Here is an 18,837-nt window from a genome sequence, read left to right as displayed (position 1 = left end):
TGATTCTAAGTTGCTGGAAGGAGGTGTAAAAGGTGACATACGACCATCTTAGGGACTCCACTCAGAATTTGTGTAGGGTTTACTCCTTAGTCTTTTCTTCTCCCAAAGATTTCCTGAAAGGCAGCTTAGGTTTAGTCCCAGAGTTTTCCTTCTACTAGATAGGTTAGCGTCCTAGATTGATGTGCCCCACCTGCCTCTCACTTCCCTCAACAGCACATGCAGAAACCAGCTCCTTGACCATTGGGCCCACTATTGGTATTGTTTACTCAATCCGCTGGAGCCTGTCTTCTCATGCAGGTGAAGTCCCTAATTCACCGAGGGTTTGGGACTCATCAGCTACCCTCACCTGGTTTACCTGGCCTGTCTAAGGTGTTCATAAAAAATAATGGGCATGACTAACACGTGGTCATTATAGAAATTTCCCTGGGCATCATTGTGGCTTTGTTGCAGGGTTGGGATATTAGCCCTGGGCAAAGGAGAATAATACTTCCTCCACTGTTGTAAGCTAGCAAGTGTGACCTGGGCATAAGGAATCTTCACTATCAGAGCATCTATCCAGACCCTCCCAATCCCAGATCTGAATCTCATTCATTCTTCCACCAGCACTCTTATGCTTTGACCTGACACGTACAAGACATAATCAGTATAATACAGAACAGATAATCCTAGTTTACCCTGATAACCTCAGCTGTTAGTAGCGATCAAAACTTTGTACCCTTCTCAAAGGCAGATCGTTCTGAAATACAACAAAACAACACCACCACAAACTGGCTTATAAGTATAAAACCAAATTTACTAGAATAATAGCTAGACTAGAGATAGACTTATAACCATTCAAACAACAAATATCCTAAGGTGCCATGTGCAGGACAAAGCCTGTAGATACTGTAAACATGGAGTGGATAAATGTACAACTCTATCTTAACAAGTTACATGTGCAGTAAACGTTATACAGACTGGATAAATGAACCCTTCAACAAGTCCAGTCACAGAACAGCAACCCCGTGCTGCCACAACGGCAAGGGTAGCACACTGGAGAATATGAAAAAGTTTTTCAAAGCTGTTTTTCAAAGTTTGAACTGGATGAGGGGTCTTGAGTTGGAAACACAAAGCCGTGTGCATGGATCAATCACGGGAAGGCAAATCAAAGCCACCACCCTGGTGAGAATAACCCAAGTGGGCAAAAGGAGACCTGTTCTCCGGATATATTACAGGTTTCGCTACACGCTTCATCAGTCTGCATGAAACAAAATAGCACTCCAATTACAATGTTCTGAAAGGCATTGTTCAGGCACTCTGTTGTTATCCATTAGCAGCGTATTAGGGTGATCAACAGTTACCCTAGAGCACATAAGGGGATAAGAATGCAACCCTTTCCTGTCCCCTTTCTCCCATATCTCCTCCCCAACACCTTATGGTCAAGTTAGAAAAATAGCAGGAGTGTAAGCGGGCATCGGGTCATTCATTGTAGAGCACTTTGCTGATATTTTCAGAGAATCATAGACATAGAGTTGGAAGGAACCTCAAGGGTCAGCCCCCTGCAATGCAGGAATACTGCCCACAGCTGTCCCTGGGTGGGCTCAAACCACCAAACTTCTGGTTAACCATCAGACGCACTGACCCATTGCACCTGTTTGCTTTCCCTTAGTCCACCGTCCCCTCCTCTCTAAACCCCATGAGATCTTTCACCTCTGTCGTTGGCACTCTACCTTCATGGAGTTCAGTCCAGAAGGTGGCCTTCAGTAGCAATGGTGGACAACGTTGATAAAGTACAGGTAGCGTGCAACTTACACACGTTTAACACCTGTGATTTCAACTCTTCGTGGTTGAAGGCCGGGCGGTTGAAATGTGTGCTGCACCGAAAGTGAACTGTTCCGGAAGCTGTGCTTACACCATCTTGGCACTCAAGATAGCTCTGCAATTAATTTGTGGTTGCTATAGCTAGGAGCTCACAGTTTAAGTAAAGTCTGCTGCAACTGGATTTCTTATGGACAGTGCCAAACCTGAATGTATTGGATTTGTGACCATTATGCTCATTTGCCTTCAGTGGCAGTAAAGCTATGCTGGATGAAACACAATTGCCTCTGGTCTATAGTTTGGGAATCCTGCAACATGTTTAGGTTGTTACTCTGCCTTAGAAAGCACTGCAAATAACAAGGCCAGTAGAACTATTTAAAATTTTAAAAGATGATGCTGTTAAGGTGCTACACTCAATATGCCAGCAAGTTTGGAAAACTCAACAGTGGCCAGAGGATTGGAGAAGGCCAGTTTACATCCCAGTCCCAAAGAAGGGCAGTGCCAAAGAATGCTCCAACTACTGCACAATTGCACTCATTTCACACACTAACAAGGTTATGCTTAAAATTCTACAAGGAAGGCTCATCAGTATGTGGACCGAGAACTCCCAGAAGTGCAAGCTGGATTTAGAAGAGGCAGAGGAACCAGAGACCAAATTGCAAGCATACACTGGATTATGGAGAAAGCTAGAGAGTTCCATAAAGACATCTACTTCTGCTTCATTGACTATGCAAAAGCCTTTGACTGTGTCGACCACGGCAAACTATGGCAAGGTCTTAAAGAAATGGGAGTGCCTGATCACCTCATCTGTCTCCTGAGAAATCTCTATGTGGGACAAGAAGCTACAGTTAGAACTGGATATGGAACAACTGATTGGTTCAAAATTGGGAAAGGAGTACGACAAGGCTGTATATTGTCTCCCTGCTTATTTAATTTATATGCAGAATTCATCATGCGAAAGGCTGGGCTGGATGAATCCCATGCTGGAATTAAGATTGCCGGAAGAAATATCAACAACCTCAGATATGCAGATGACACAACCTTGATGGCAGAATGTGAGGAGGAATTAAAGAACCTTTTAATCAGGGTGAAAGAGGAGAGTGCAAAATATGGTCTGAAGCTCAACATCAAAAAAACGAAGATCATGGCCACTGGTCCCATCACCTCCTGGCAAATAGAAGGGGAAGAAATGGAGGCAGTGAGAGATTTTACTTTCTTGGGCTCCATGATCGCTGCATATGGTGACAGCAGCCACAAAATTAAAAGATGCCTGCTTCTTGGGAGAAAAGCAATGACAAACCTAGACAGCATTTTAAAAAGTAGAGACATCACCTTGCCAACAAAGGTCCGTATAGTAAAAGCTATGGTTTTCCCAGTAGTGATGTATGGAAGTGAGAGCTGGACCATAAAGATGGCTGATCGCCGAAGAATTGATGCTTTTGAATTATGGTGCTGGAGGAGACTCTTGAGAGTCCCATGGACTGCAGGAAGATAAAACCTATCCATTCTTAAGGAAATCAGCCCTGAGTACTCACTGGAAGGACAGATCCTGAAGCTGAGGCTCCAATACTTTGGCCACCTCATGAGAAGAGAAGACTCCCTGGAAAAGACCCTGCTGTTGGGAAAGATGGAGGGCACAAGGAGAAGGGGACGACAGAGGACGAGATGTTTGGATAGTGTTCTCGAAGCTACCAGCATGAGTTTGACCAAACTGCGGGAGGCAGTGGAAGACAGAAGTGCCTGGTGTGCTCTGGTCCATGGGGTCACGAAGAGTCGGACATGACTAAACGACTAAACAACAACAACAACAACTGCTAACTATACATTGGAATCTACTCTGGATCAATAGTGAGTAGAATTCCATGAGAAGTTAAACCATGGAACTCACTCCCTCAGCTCATATATGTACTGACCTTTAAAGGCCTAAACGGCCTCAGGCCTAAACGGCCTAAACGGCCTGTATACCTGAAGGAGTGGCTCTACCCTTGTTATTCAGTCCGGACACTGAGGTCCAGCTCCGAGGGCCTTCTAGCGGTTCCCTCACTATGAGATGTGAGATTACAGGGAACTAGGTAGAGGGCCTTCTCAGTAGTGGTGGAATGCCCTCCCATCAGATGTCAAACAAAGACATTGGAAGGCAGCCCTTCGGGTATTTTTTAATGTTCGATGTTTATAATGCTTTTATATTTGCTGGAAGCTGCCCAGAGTGGCTGGGGCCACCCCATAGATGGGCAAGGTACAAATGAATTATCATCATCATCTTCATCATCATCATCATTGGTTTGCTTGGTAATTACTAATTGCCAGAGCTCTTTTTCTAGAAAAAGAGGTGCAGGAACTCCCACTTTTGGCAGACAACCCTAAGTTGTCCACAGCCTCCGACACAAAGCCACGAGTGGCATATAGTGATATAGCTGCTTCTACGCTACAATGAGCTTTGTATCACAAATATAAAAACAAAAAATCCATGATCAAAACAAAAACAACCCAATAACCCCCCCCAATTTAATTTTATTTTTAAAAGGGACAACCCAAAGCACAGATACCTGGGGTGTTTGTCTGGGTGAGGTCAAACAAAGCATATTGGGGAATAAACAATAGAATTATACTTATTCTTATTATTTTATAAAGGAAACGTGTCACTTTCAATGCATTTCAAGCAAAGTCAACGGTTCAGTGGTTTATGGAAAATGGGGCTCCGATCTGGCAGAGTAAGCCGCCATGAACCACATACAATGCCTCTCTCATGAGCACAAAAAACAATGATATAGTTAGAAAGAGGACATCATGAAATATTTGCAAGACCAAAAGGCAGTTCCATTTTGAGAACAGGATTTGAGATGAAATTGAACAGCAAGCAAAATTTACTCTTATCAGATGCAGAGTACAAAGAAGGAAGGGAGTACAAAAAAACAACAACACACAACACCCACCAATGATTGGACAGCACCTGAAGCCTTAGACAAATTTTCTGCAAGAGACAATTTTAGGATAAATTCATTTATCCCTGTCATGGTAGTTCTGAAAGCCAACCTAGACACAAGAGCAACAGTGTAAAGGAGTATGGCTGGCAGTTTTTTTATTTTTGATAAACCTGCAACAACCAAGGAACAGGTTCACAATGGCATTGAGATGTTGATGCAAGAGTATTCAAATGGTGTTGACCTTGTTCTGGCTGATGAACTCTTGCAGTTCCACTTGTACACCAAGCAAGCTCAACCTGAAAAATAAAATTTCTGCCCCACAAGATATGTATCAAATAATATTCCAGGAGAAAATTTGCAAATGTGGAAACAATGTTCAGATTGTTCCTGTGTTTAATGGTTACAAGCTGTACTGGCAAAAGATTGTTGTCTAAACAAAAAAGGATAAAGAATGATCTACAGTCAACAATGTCCCCAATGGTTGTCTTATATAAGCACTCTCTGCACTGAAAATGATAACATGTGGCTTAATGATTTTAATTGTTAAGTTTGCATCCAAATGAGCTCGGAAGAAACTGTTCTGAGTTTGTATACAGGGTAACGCTATGACATAGCTATGATTCCCCAATGAATGCTGTTTGTGTATGTCTTCATTAACTCAGTACATTTGTAAACTTATTAAAGGTTATAAATTTACAAACTTTTTTTTGTCGTGCAAAAATTCCAGCAATATTCTGCTTTCATTGAGTAGATAGATAAGAGAATGAGGTTTTGTGTTTCATGATCACAAATACAAAATAGGACAGTGCAGAATATCTGGGAAAGACTTAAATCAGGTAGGTAGAGAACTTAAGACCATCAGGAAAGCCAAGATTCATGTTGAGAAGGAGTCCAGTGTGTCTGCATTTGTTGTGTGTGTGATAAAATCTGACCAAGCAGCCTAGAATTTTTTGAGATTTTCCAAGCCTTGGTCAACATGTAGTTTATGTGTTATTTTTCAGATAGTGCGAAACGCCACATATTTTTAACCCAGAGCGAAAGTTGCAATTCCTGTAAGTTTTCCATTTGGGGTCAATTGAAGTTCTGGCACTCATCAGCACCCACATCAAGAATTTCTGAGAACTGAAACCTTTCAGTTGATTGTCCCAAAGATTTAGTAAACAAATCTGCAGTGAAGCTGGAATGGAATATTGGAGTATTTTCATTGTTTCTTAACAAATCATTGTCCAGAATTCAAATACAGTGGTACCTCTGGTTGCGAACAGGATCCGTTCCGGAGCCCCATTCACAACCTGAAAGGAACACAGCCCGTGTCTGCGCATGCGTGGGTCATGATTTGATGCTTCTGTGCATGCATATGATGTCATTTTGTGTGTCTACGCATGCGCGAGTGGCGAAACCCGGAAATAACTCTTTCCGGTACTTCCGCAGGAAACAACCTGAAAAGATGTAACCTGAACCGAATGTAACAAGAGGTATGGATGTACCTGTCTTTTGAATTGTTTAGACTTTCCCCAAATGTGTCATATAGGAAGCAAATTTCTCAAGTGTACATAATTGCTGCTTCTCTCAACCTCCACACCGATACGAATCAGTAAAGAGAGCTTAATTGAAATGAAACCTTTAATAAACTCTGGCTTGTATCATGGTCATTGTATATCTATACGTCATGTGTTCAGCAATGCATGTTATAGAATGCAGTTGTTGTGGATGCAACAAAGGTGGTGTGTTGGGAAAGTGGCCTTCCATGCTGCAGAATCCCAAAGTTAGCAACCACAACAACAACAAAACTGAGCAACAGTGGGATGAAAAGTGAGTGGGATGGGGAGAACAACGAAGAAATTCTAATGCATCACTTCAAAAAGATGTGGATGTGATCTGGTACTCCAGCATCAATCTGGAGGGGGGAAATCAGTTGAGAATTACATCTGAATACATCTGAAAAAATGACATCTGAATAGACAGCTCAGGGGCCAAGCAGGGATCACCATAAACACCATGGGTGGGAGGAAAGGAGAAAAGAGGACAGTGATTCGCATATGCTGATTTAGAAATGAATCTCTTTTTTTAGATAAGATTTATTCATTTTGAAATTTACAAACAATGATCAAACAACCAATAAAAAGAGAATTGCATAGATGCCCCTGAACTTCCCTCCTCCCCTTTGTGGGTCCTTATGTTAACATTTTTCCTCCTGTTTCTTCTCTATTAATCCAAATCTGTTAAATCTCCGTTACAAGCAAAGTTCAACATTAAACTGAAAGTATCATTCCCATCCTAATAATAATTTCAATTGTTTACAGTGGTTTTTAAGGTAAATAATATATTTTCCCCATTCCTTATTAAAATTTTGGTCTTCCTGCTTTCTAATTCTTCTGGTCATTTTTGCCATTTTGGCATACGCCATCAGTTTAATTTGCCATTCTTCTCTGGTATGTCTTCTTTCCATCTCTGCGCTAGTAACATCCGAGCCACAGTGGTCGTGTACATAAATGGTCTTTTCTGACCCATTGGTATTTCGGCACCCAGAATTCCTAGAAGGAAAGTTTAGGGGTTTTTAAAGGAAATGTTATTTTAAACATTTTTTTCAGTTCATTATATGTTATCTCCCAAAATTCTTTTGCTACTTTACAAGTCCACCACATGTGATGAAAGTTGCCTTCTTTTCCCTTACATTTCCAGCATGTATGTGACCTTGTTTTATAATTTTAGCTAATTTACTAAGAGTTAAGTACCAACAATACATCATTTTCATACAATTTTCTTTCAAAGTATAACATGCTGTAAACCTCAAGTCTCAGTTCCATAACTTCTGCCATGCTGTAAGTTGTATATTATTTCCGAAGTCCCTCACCCAGTGTATCATAGCTGATGTAACCTGTTTATCTTTTGTATGCATTAATTTATGCATTTTAGAAAGCAACGTAATCTTATTTTCTAACAGCTCTTTTTCAAATTTAGAGGTTTGATTAAAAGAGCGTTTCTGGTCTCCCTTGTCTCTAGGGGGACTGGCAAAATATCTCTCTGAAATGCTTCCCCTGTTGTTGAGGAGAGCAGGGGAGACTCCTTTAGGAGATTGCATTCCCAACGCAGGTGCAGCAGCAGGTGTTTCCCCACAGGTGCTGAAATGCCTTGGGTTTTAAGAGCGTAATCAGGGAGCAATGGCAAGATGGAGATGGCACTTACCTAACAGCTACAACCACCACTCCACATTCCTTGGCAATATGCCGCAATAATCTCTCGTAGCCCTCTAAATGTGAGACAGCTGCAATGCATACAAGATTGATCAAGCCAACCATAGCCCCTTAAACTGTTTGCAGAGAGATGGCCAGTTGATGTCCTAAAGCAAGGGGTAAAGGTAAAGGGACCCCAAACCATTAGGTCCAGTTGTGAATGACTCTGGGGTTGCGGCACTCATCTTGCTTTACTGGCCAAGGGAGTTGGCGTACAGCTTCTGGGTCATGTGGCCAGCATGACTAAGCCACTTCTGGCAGGGACTGAACAATGTGAGCTCACCCAACACGGGGATTTGAACCGCCGACCTTCTAATTGGCTAGCCCTGGGCTCTGTGGTTTAGACCACAGCGCCAGGGGATCCTTTTTTCTCAGCCCAGGTCATAGATTCCCCATTAGGAAACTTTTCAGGAGGGCACAGGCCAAGGGTGGCAGGGAGGGCCTGGTGCAAAACAAACAAACAAATTAGGTGCGGCAATGGACAAAGATCTTAGCTTCGTACTGCTGTAGGCTCCTACAAAAGCAGGGCAGACAAGCAAAATATGCAGGGTGTGAATGAATCATAGAATCATAGAGTGGGAAGGGATCCCAGGGATCACTTAGTTCAACCCCCTGCAAAGCTGGAATCACAGCTAAAGAATCCCTGGCAGATGGCCATTCAACCTCTGTTTAAAAACCTCCAGTGGAGAGAAAGAAAGAGTTGGACCTTAAGGGTAGGTTGCAAGTTTTTCAGCACACCTCTGAAACTTTTTCTCCCCAGCTAGAAAAATCTAATCATCCAAAAATGTAACGCAGCGCTGGACTTCCGGTCTGCCAAGGGAGTTATGGGCCTATTCAGTCCCCTTTCCAGGTGCGAACTATCCAGCGATGAAACTAGGCTTTTCCCCCCCACCTGGGTCAAAGACTCATGCATACACACACACACACACACACACACACACATTTATTCACAGAGGGCATAAAAGGTATTTTATTTGAATACAAAGTTTTTTAAAAAATATACAGTGGTACCTCGGGTTAAGAACTTAATTTGTTCTGGAGGTCTGTTCTTAACCTGAAACTGTTCTTTACCTGAGGTACCACTTTAGTACCACTTTAGTTAATGGGGCCTCCTGCTGCCGCCATGCCGCCACCACACAATTTCTGTTCTCATCCTGAAGCAAAGTTCTTAACCCGAGATACTATTTCTGGGTTAGCGGAGTCTGTAACCTGAAGCATCTGTAACCTGAGGTACCACTGTATTACACAACAATATATCCAACATAACCTATAACAAGAAGTTTCAAGGCCTCATACTGAGCTTCCCTCCTCTCTGCACCCAGAGCCCCAAGCTAGGACATTTCTCTATCATCATTTCTGCCTTATATTCTCTTCAGCTTCACTCCCACTAAACTACCTAGAGATGGGTCCGAGTTAAAGCCGGCACTCAACTGAAGAAATCTGAGATGATCCGACATCTGTCATGTCCCCAGGTCAAGGACCCAGATGATCAGGCAAGGCCAAAGAATTGTAGAATTGTGGAGCTGGAGGGGAAGAAGAAGAAGAAGAGTTTGGATTTGATATCCTGCTTTATCACTACCCAAAGGAGTCTCAAAAGTGGATAACATTCTCCTTTCCCTTCCTCCCCCACAACAAACACTCTGTGAGGTGAGTGAGGCTGAGAGACTTCAAAGAAGTGTGACTAGCCCAAGGTCACCCAGCAGCTGCATGTGGAAGGGTGGGGAAGCGAACCCAGTTCACCAGATTACGAGTCCACCGCTCCTAACCACTACACCACACTGGCTCTCCCCACACTGGGGACCCTGAGATTCATCCAGTTCAATCCACAGTGCTGAGGGGGCCCACCTTTGATGCTTTTCACACGTTGCTTCTGGAACCTGGTTGGATCTAGTATGATTCTCTGTGCTTGACCTTGTTTGGTTCTGGGGTTCTGCTGCATTTGGGCTATGACCCTGCCTGCACTGGCGAGAGGCTTGCATCTTCTGGGATCTGAGAATAACCAGAGAAGCATAACATTATCCACATATGCAGAAAACCTAGGTTTCATGTGCGTGTCCTCTAGACATTTAAAAATATATATTTACAGTTAAACCAAGTAACATTTCCTTGTTGCATCTGGAAACAGCACAGGCAGAGGAAAGGTAGAAGCTCTGATGTGGGTGTTGTGGTGGGAGGTTCCCATCCTATGAGATGCACTGGGGGAGGGTCTCACCTGATTAGCTCTCCCAATCAGTTAGTCCCCCATTTATTCCTTCATTCACTGCCTGGTGTCAAAATCCAGGCATCTATCTGTCGGCATCCTTCGAGGGATGAGATGCTAGCTGGCTAGCCCCCAGCTGGATCATGCCCTTCCAGCCGTGACGATCCCCCAACCTCTGGTGCAACGTAAATCAGCGACTCAGACTTCAAAGCCTGAGCACACTATATCAGCAGAGCATACTGCGCAAACAGAAGTGGTGTGAGGCTTGTGGAAACATATTAACAAGCTACGGATTTATTGAGTATAAATCAGGACAAAGGAAACATGTCATCTCTTGTCTCCTCAGAGAGAGTCAAAAGCAAAAGCTACACACAATGGAAGTTCCCAGCAAACTGTGCTGGAATGTAAACAGACATGTGACATGTAACAATCTCACACGTCTGCAAGTTATGGTGGAATTGAATTTTCCAACATCCTCCCCCTTTCCATGTAACCTGCGATGCAGTATTTCAACCTAACTGCAACTGTTGTACATATACCTGTTCCCTGTTAACAACTTTAGACAACAGGAATTTCGTTTCCTGGCATGTAGGACACCTGAATGAGTCCTTTCTGAATAGACTCCTTTGCACGATGTAACTTTATCTGCAAGTACTTGGTTCTTTGCTTGCAACTCTCTGAAGCTAGCAAAGCCAAACAGGACCTGTTGCCTTTATAAATCTGTATAGGACACGTCACATTAACCCTGACATCCTGAAACAGTTGCAACAACCATTCACAATCCATAAGTGAATAGGACAGTACATTGAGTTCAGTTCCACAAGAACTCAGGCTCACTATTGTCTGCTTCTTGCACAACCAGTCAAACAGACACTGGTTGTACATGTAGCACACCCTGGAAGTGCTTGTGCCATCTGTGGTGTCACTTCCAAAACTTGCATCTGCAAACATCTCAAGACCCCTAGACTTCTGACTAGTGATCCTGAGTCTGTAGTGCATGTAACAATTTCAAACGTCTGCAACTTAAGGTGGAATGGAATTTTCCAACCCTACCACCCACCCTTGTCTCTATCCCCCTCCTCACTTTCCTGCCTTGCAGATCCATGCAGCCCTGGGACTCCCCTTCACCCAAAGGCACAGCGATCGGGCCCGGTAGCTCATGCAGTGCTCAGGAGCAGTGGCGTAGCGTGGAGGGTGCAGAGGGGGCCAGCCACACCGGGCGCAACATCTGGGGGTTAGGGTTAGGGGGCACAAATCCACAGGTTAGGGGGCGCAGATTACTTGCCTTGCCCCGGGTGCTGACAACCCATGCTACGCCACTGCTCAGGAGTGACAGAAGCCACTTCACACTGGCCAGGAATCTGGCAGGAAAGGAATTGGTGAGTTCAAAGGTGATGCAAGGCCATGGAAAGGACTTGGGGGGGGGGGAGAGAAAATACTATTTCCTCTGCAAGTTTATTCCTCCTTCCCACATTCCTTTCCTATCCTCTATACGAACTGAGTCGGCTTAATTTTAACCTTTAGAAGGCCAAGCTGCAGGATTGTCTCTGTGAGCCGAAGCCGAGGAGGAACTGCACCCAAATGAATGGTGGTTTGGCCGGGGTGGGTGTGTGGCCTGTGACAGGGAAGGGGTCACTGACATTTGCCTTCCCTGTGATGAAAATAGAAGGTTGAGGGGTAAAGCTCAGCAAAGATACTGGGAGAGTTGGTGAAACAATTCTAACTGGCGCCCTCTGGAGGCCTCACCCTGCTCAAAATTCCTGGCTAAACGCCCATAGTTTCAGGACCGCACCTGTTGACGGACAATTTCAAGGCCTCCCTCCTCTCCCTTCTTAAAGTTCTGTATGTTTAAACCAGACTTGGACAAATCAGCCCTTCGGATAGAGGCCTGTCCTCTAATAGCCCTTCAAACTGAGGGCTGTCTTCTGTGAAACAAGCTACATGGCCGCCCTCAAAACATAGAATCATAGAATCGGAAGGGAAACTGAGGATCATCTAGCAATTCTAGTTCAATGTCCTACAATGTAGCAATATACCGTTTCCATATAGGGGCAGTGAACTTGCAAACTTGGCATTATCAGCACCACGCTCTAACCAGCTGAGCTATTCAGGCTGCAACCTTTCCTGGTACACAAACTCAACACTCTAACACCCCTAACTTGGAATGATAATATGTCCATTTTTACCTATGCAGGTGCTTCCTGCAAAACATATTGGGTTGTAGCCAACTAAGCCCTACTCAGAGCAGACCCACTGGAATGAATAGACTCAAGTTAGCTGTGCCTGTTAACTTTAGTGGGTCAACCCTGAATAGGACTGGCACTGGATGCAGCAAACTGATGAGTTTTGAAGTGAACATTTTAGTCAGTAGTGGGGTGTGCTGATGACAATATTCATTTCCGTTTGGTGCTCTGGAAAACAACCTGATTTGTCTTGGACTGATTTGATTAGGGAGCTGTTTGATTTAGCTCAGGACTGAATCTGAATCCCAATGGAGTGAACAGAAGCTTTATGCTTCCCCAATTAGTATGGCAACTTTCATTGCTTTTAAAAATGGTTATAACTGCTTTTAGATGAATTTTGCAGGCTCAGTGGGGGATGAAAAATAGTCACTCAATCCCAAACAAATAGGTCTAGGGGATTTTGCACTGGGCTCCCTACTTGTTGTCCTGCCAGCAAGCAAAGACTGTTTTATTCTTGATAGGCTTTTGTGAACTAAAGAAAGCTCTCTTAATACTGTAGTGCTGTTTTTATTATCTGTATTTTAATAGATTTGATTTTGGGGGGTTTAATTCTATAGGGGTTTAATTACTTTTAAATGATAGCCTTTTGCACCTTTTTAGCTTTTTGTATTTTTTCTGTGGTTTTCATATTAACAAAACAAATCAGAACAACAGAAAATTCCCCTATATAATTCTTTTGGTTGCAACCCTGCAAGCAACAAATCCAGCAATATAACTTGCAACAACTAAAACGTTATTTCAACAAAAACAACAAACGAGCTTGAAAATACCTCGTGAAACAAAATGAAAGAAATTTGCAGTTAAAGCCTGCATTAAATAACATAGGAATTCAGACTTACCTTCATGCAAGCCTCTGAAAAGCTAGAGCTGAATGATGGTGAGGGCAGGGCAGGCAAAGAGTGAGGGTTTTTTAAAACGTTGGATCCCTTACCACTCTGGTTGTTTCTGAGGCACCTCTGCCAGTCCCAGTCTCCCCAATCCAGTCCAGTTCCTGAGACTCCACAGGGTTCCAGTCATCCCACTCCTGACCCCAAACTTTTGGAGAAGTTTAAAAAGGGGTTCCTAGACTGAAGGTATCCCTCTCAGAAACCCAAAATAAAATGATGCAGGCTCTGAGTGAAAAGATTGCTGAAATACAAATGTGCATAGGGACGGTCTCAACATTCAGGAGGTGGCTGCAGAGAACCACATCCAAAACAATATATTTTTAAATACACTTCCAGATTACTAGTCACCCATCAACGGATTTCAGCAATCTTAATAGTTGCAACACAATGTCACAATCTTAATCATGGTTGCAACACAATGTCACAATCTTAATAGTTGCAACACAATGTCAACATTCTGAACCAGCCCTCATCATAATGTCCTGCCATTTCACAGTCTTTCTTTATTAAGATTTTGACTAATTGTCCTATTCATTAAATGTCTCCTAGTATCCTCTTTCATCTGTCTACAAAACAATTCAGGGTTAATCACAATTGTCATGCCTGGATTATTCCCTTTTCATGCACACAGTGGCCATGATTCCTAGAATTTATTCTTTGCAGTGCTCTGGAATGGACATTAGGGTTGCCATCTGAAGGCAGCCCTGTTTAGCGATGTTTTTAATGACTGATGTTTTAATGTATTTTTAATCTTTTGTTGGCAGCTGCCCAGAGTGGCTGGGGAAACCCAGCTAGATGGGCAGGGTATAAATAATAATAATAATAATAATAATAATAATAATAATAATATCTGGGTGGAAATCACTTAAATGTATGTGAAAATCTGGACCTATGGCAACCCTTGGAAGTCATGATTTTGCTGAATTACCTTAAAAATAGCTCAAAAACTTCATCATCATCATCATCATCATCATTATTTTGAGATTTTGCGAAAACAGCTCAACAACTTTGCCAAAAAGAGTTCAACAGCTTTTGTATCTGGATTTTCACTTTTTGAAATATGGCAAACTTACTATGTACAGTACTTGTTCTGTACTGTAAAAGGTAGGCAAGCACAGGCCTTTTCAGTTTAGCTAGGTCATAGGCTCAAAACAAAATGGAATCATCATCACAATGATGCACTTTTATGAAATTGCTCTTCTCTCCAGCGCTTACATTTCTGGTGAGGCATCAAATTGTCTCCTTTATGGGAGCACCCCCTGGTGAGCAAATGTAAGAATTACAGGTGGGCCTTCCACGCTCTGCCTTGATAGGTTTGCACTGGAAGTGTGCATCAAGGCAGATTGGTGGGCACCTTTCTTAGCCACCCTCTTCACTTACATAGATGACACTGGCCGCATCCCAAGGGAATGGTGAACAGCCATAATAGTTCCAATCTATAAAAAGGGCAACTGAGGGGACCCAGCGAATTATAGGCCGATTAGCCTATTGTGTGATTAGTAAACTCTACTCAAAGCACCACCTTAATAAGTTTACAGAATGGCTAGAGAATGAAGATATCCTGGCCAATAGAACAAGCGGGCTTCAGACCCGGAAGGTCCACGACAGATCACTGCCTAATGTTACAACATCTCATTGACAAATACAAATCAGAAGGGCAGGCCTCACTATACTCTCCCTTTGTTGACCTAAAAGCAGCCTTTGATACAGTCTCCAGAACCAGACTCTGGGACAGACTACAGGGTACCAATATAGATAGAAGGCTCCTGCTCTTAATTCAGGCACTGCATGCAAACACGGCTCTTAGAGTCAGGTGCAGCCGCCTAGGACACCTAATGGACCCTATTAAAACCTTCAAAGGAGTCAGGCAAGGATGCCTATTGGCCCCTCTACTATTTACCTTGACAATAAAAGGTCCGTATAGTAAAAGCTATGGTTTTCCCAGTAGTGATGTATGGAAGTGAGAGCTGGACCATAAAGAAGGCTAATCGCCGAAGAATTGATGCTTTTAAATTATGGTGCTGGAGGAGACTCTTGAGAGTCCCATGGACTGCAAGAAGATCAAACCTATCCATTCTTAAGGAAATCAGCCCTGAGTGCTCACTGGAAGGACAGATCCTGAAGCTGAGGCTCCAATACTTTGGCCACCTCATGAGAAGAGAAGACACCCTGGAAAAGACCCTGATGTTGGGAAAGATGGAGGGCACAAGGAGAAGGGGACGACAGAGGACAAGATGGTTGGGTAGTGTTCTCGAAGCTACCAGCATGAGTTTGACCAAACTTCGGGAGGCAGTGGAAGACAGAAGTGCCTGGTGTGCTCTGGTCCATGGGGTCACGAAGAGTCGGACACGACTATACAACTAAACAACAACAACTATTTAATTTCTATCTGAATAACTTAGTATCTGCACTCAATGACTCAGAACTCCACCCGCCGAAGCTCGCAAATCGGCATATTTCAGTCCTGTTATATGCCAATGATCTAGAACCCCCATTGGACTCAAAAGAGCACTAAGAAAGCTCACAGCATACTGTGAATCTGAATGTCTTCAAAATCAACTATCAAAAGACCAAGATACTCACTTTTGGGGGAAAACCAAAGCTTAGAAGCTGGGAACTCCATGGCCATAAATTAGAACAAGTCACAAACTACAAGTATCTAGGAATGGTGGTACAGGCCTCAGGAACCAATAAACTACACATAAACTCCATCAGGAGTTCAGTGGGAAAAACCATAAATTGTATCCTTAAATTCTTCAGAACACAAGGGGGCTTCTTTGTCCGCGCAGCTCTAAAAACTTTGGCACAACTCCTTTATGGTCCCTTTTTGGGTCTGCCTTCCTCTGCTTTCTCCCCCCTTGAGAGAGTTCAATCTAGACTTCTTAGAGCTCTCCTACAAGTCCCCAGATGTGTCTCAAACACATGGGTTAGATTGGAAATGGGGATGATGAGAGTGGAGGCTAGCATCTACCTAACATCAATCTACAAATGGCTGACATTGAATCTGCTCCCCCGAGGGATAGCCCCATTGATCCTCTGCGACCAATTCCAGTCAGGCTGGCAGACTGCAGTCCTGAACACCCTCCAGAAACTGGGTTTTGCCCCTCAAGCCCTTCTAAGTCTGGGCTTGAGCCAGGCAAAAGCTACGGTCAGGCAAAGAATATTAGACACCAAGAGACAACAGGACTGTGCAAGGACTTTCTCCAATTATAAAATTGGAGAAATCGAGAGAGATATAGCCGCACCGGCAGCATATCTCTTCTTTCTCGTATCTAGAAATACAAGAAGGGCCTTTACACTTGCCAGAAGCTCAGCTCTTCCCTCTCCGGTCCTGGATGGAGCTTTTAGAAAAGCCCCCCATGCTCAGAGACTTTGCACCTGTCCATTGGGAGAGATAGGAAGCCCAGAACACCTGTTCTTTAGATGTCCCTTTTATGAAGAGGCACGTAGTAAGATCATTGATCCCCTACTGGTGAGGCTCGCTGACCTCCTGCAAAAGCAAAAATTTGACCTTTTGCTGTTGAGCAAAGATCAGAAGATGACCTGGATGGTCGCCAGATTCTGTGTACAAATCTGGAGGCGCAGACCATCGCCCAATTCAAAATAGTCCGGCATGAAAATCCCCAAACTCAGTTCCATGGGTGACTGTGAGTCAACTCCCTGGGATAGTTTATTGTTGTACATTGTTTCTAAATTTATTGTTGTACATTGTTCTAATTGTCTGTTTTAACCATATTTGCGCATCAGTTTCTAATGCTGTGAGGCTTCTACTCTGCAGCCTCTTATAGTTGCTTTAACTGCGAGTCTTTTAGTTCTTATGCTCTTACAGTTGTTTTAACTGCATGTTTTTATTTGTTTTTAGTTCTTATCTGTTTTAATTGTCAGTTTTTATCCATCCATTATCCGTGTTTAATCTTGTATTTTATTCAGATGTTTTATCCTATGCTTGTTTCTTTGTCCTCACTTGGTCTAACACTTAACAGTTAAAAAAAAAATCCTAACTGCTATTTTATTTATATGGGGGTTTTGTGTGTGTGTGTGTGTTTTGTTTTTTATCCTGGTCTGTGACCGTAATAAAGTTCATTCAAGTGTGCATCAATGTATTTTTTTGTGGCATGGTTGTTTTCACAACCTGCAAAAGGGCATAGACACACACACATATATATATGTATGTGTGGGTGGGTGGGTGGGACACTGGTGGCGCTGTGGGTAAAACCTCAGTGCCTAGTAAAAGGCGAAAGATTTATACGATCTGAGGAGAAGCCAGACGGGTGAGCTCCTGTCATTCGGTCCCAGCTCCTGCCCACCTAGCAGTTCGAAAGCACTCTTAAGTGCAAGTAGATAAATAGGTACCACTTTATAGCAGGAAGGTAAAAGGCGTTTCCGTGTGCTGCGCTGGTGCAGGCTCGCCAGCTGCAGCTTTGTCACGCTGGCCACGTGACCCGGAAGTGTCTTCAGACGGCTCCAGCTCACAGCCTCTAGAGCGAGATGAGCACGCAACCCTAGAGTCGGACATGACTGGCCCGTTTGGGCAGGGGTACCTTTACCTTTATATAAAAACACTGAAACACTGTGCAAAGAATGAATCCTGATGAAACATATATATATATATATATAAACTAAATCCAACTTAAATCCTGCACAGCATAGTAGGGTTACCACCTGTCCTGTATAAAATAAGAATGTCCCATATTCCAGTGTAAAATGCTATATCCAATACTGATATAGTTTTGTCTTGTATTTCAGGTCCCCCTCCCTCTCTCTTTCTCTGTCGAGTTAGGGATCCTCTCCAAATGCATGTGTTTGAAAGGGTGTGTGAAAGGTCACGCATTTAAGCTCTGTGTAGCCAAGAAAAGATTTGCAAATTCATGTGTATGTGTGTGCACCGTGTGTGTGTGTGTGTGTGTGTGTGGGAACATCCTTTGGGCTGCAATAGATTGTAATGGATTGCTTTGAAGTCACTTCAGCACCAGATTAAAAAATAAAATAGAATCGGCACCAGTTGTTGTTGTTGTTGTTGTTGTTGTTGTTGTGAAGAAGAAGAAGAAGAAGAAGAAGAAGAAGAAGAAGAAGCCACATCAAACACAATAAAACATTGAACATTAAAAACTTCCCTATAGAGGGCTGCCTTCAGGTGTCTTCTTTGTCTGATAGTTTGCTTGACATCTGACAGGAGGGCGTTCTGCAGGTTGGGCATGACTACTGAAAAGGCCCTCTGCCTGGTTTCCTGTAACCTCACTTCTCACAGTGAGGGAACCACCAGAAGGCCCTCGGAGCTGGACCTCCATGTCTGGGATGAAAGATGGGGGTGAAGATGCTCTTTCAGGTATACAGGGCCGAAGCCATTTACGACTTTAAAGGTCAGCACCAACACTTTGAATTGTGCTCAGAGAGATACTGGGAGCCAATGTAGGTATTTTAAGGCTGGTGTTGTGTTATATGTGTTATAAACAGTTTTGCTGGGTAATCACTGAGGGTGCTTTAGAGGCTGAAGGACACAACATATTTGTTTTCATCACTGCTGTATGGTAGGCTATGTGACCGTACCTCAGC

General features: G+C 43.3%; 1 long non-coding RNA gene across 1 annotated transcript; it reads right to left on the bottom strand.

Annotated features, from left to right (window-relative positions):
• Positions 1-6,781: 6,781 nt before the first annotated feature.
• LOC310682964 lies at positions 6,782-13,959 on the bottom strand. The gene is made up of 2 exons (XR_014514213.1): positions 13,237-13,959; positions 6,782-7,255 (listed from the first exon to the last, which is right to left on the bottom strand). It is a non-coding gene; the product is annotated as an uncharacterized lncRNA (long non-coding RNA).
• Positions 13,960-18,837: the final 4,878 nt, after the last annotated feature.

The sequence above is a fragment of the Podarcis tiliguerta genome (genome assembly GCF_965153285.1).
Source record: "Podarcis tiliguerta genome assembly, chromosome: 8".
NCBI classification, from domain to species: Eukaryota; Metazoa; Chordata; class Lepidosauria; order Squamata; family Lacertidae; genus Podarcis; species Podarcis tiliguerta.
The sequence above is the reverse complement of the archived record's forward strand: the minus strand, read 5'-3'. Positions and strand labels throughout refer to the sequence as shown.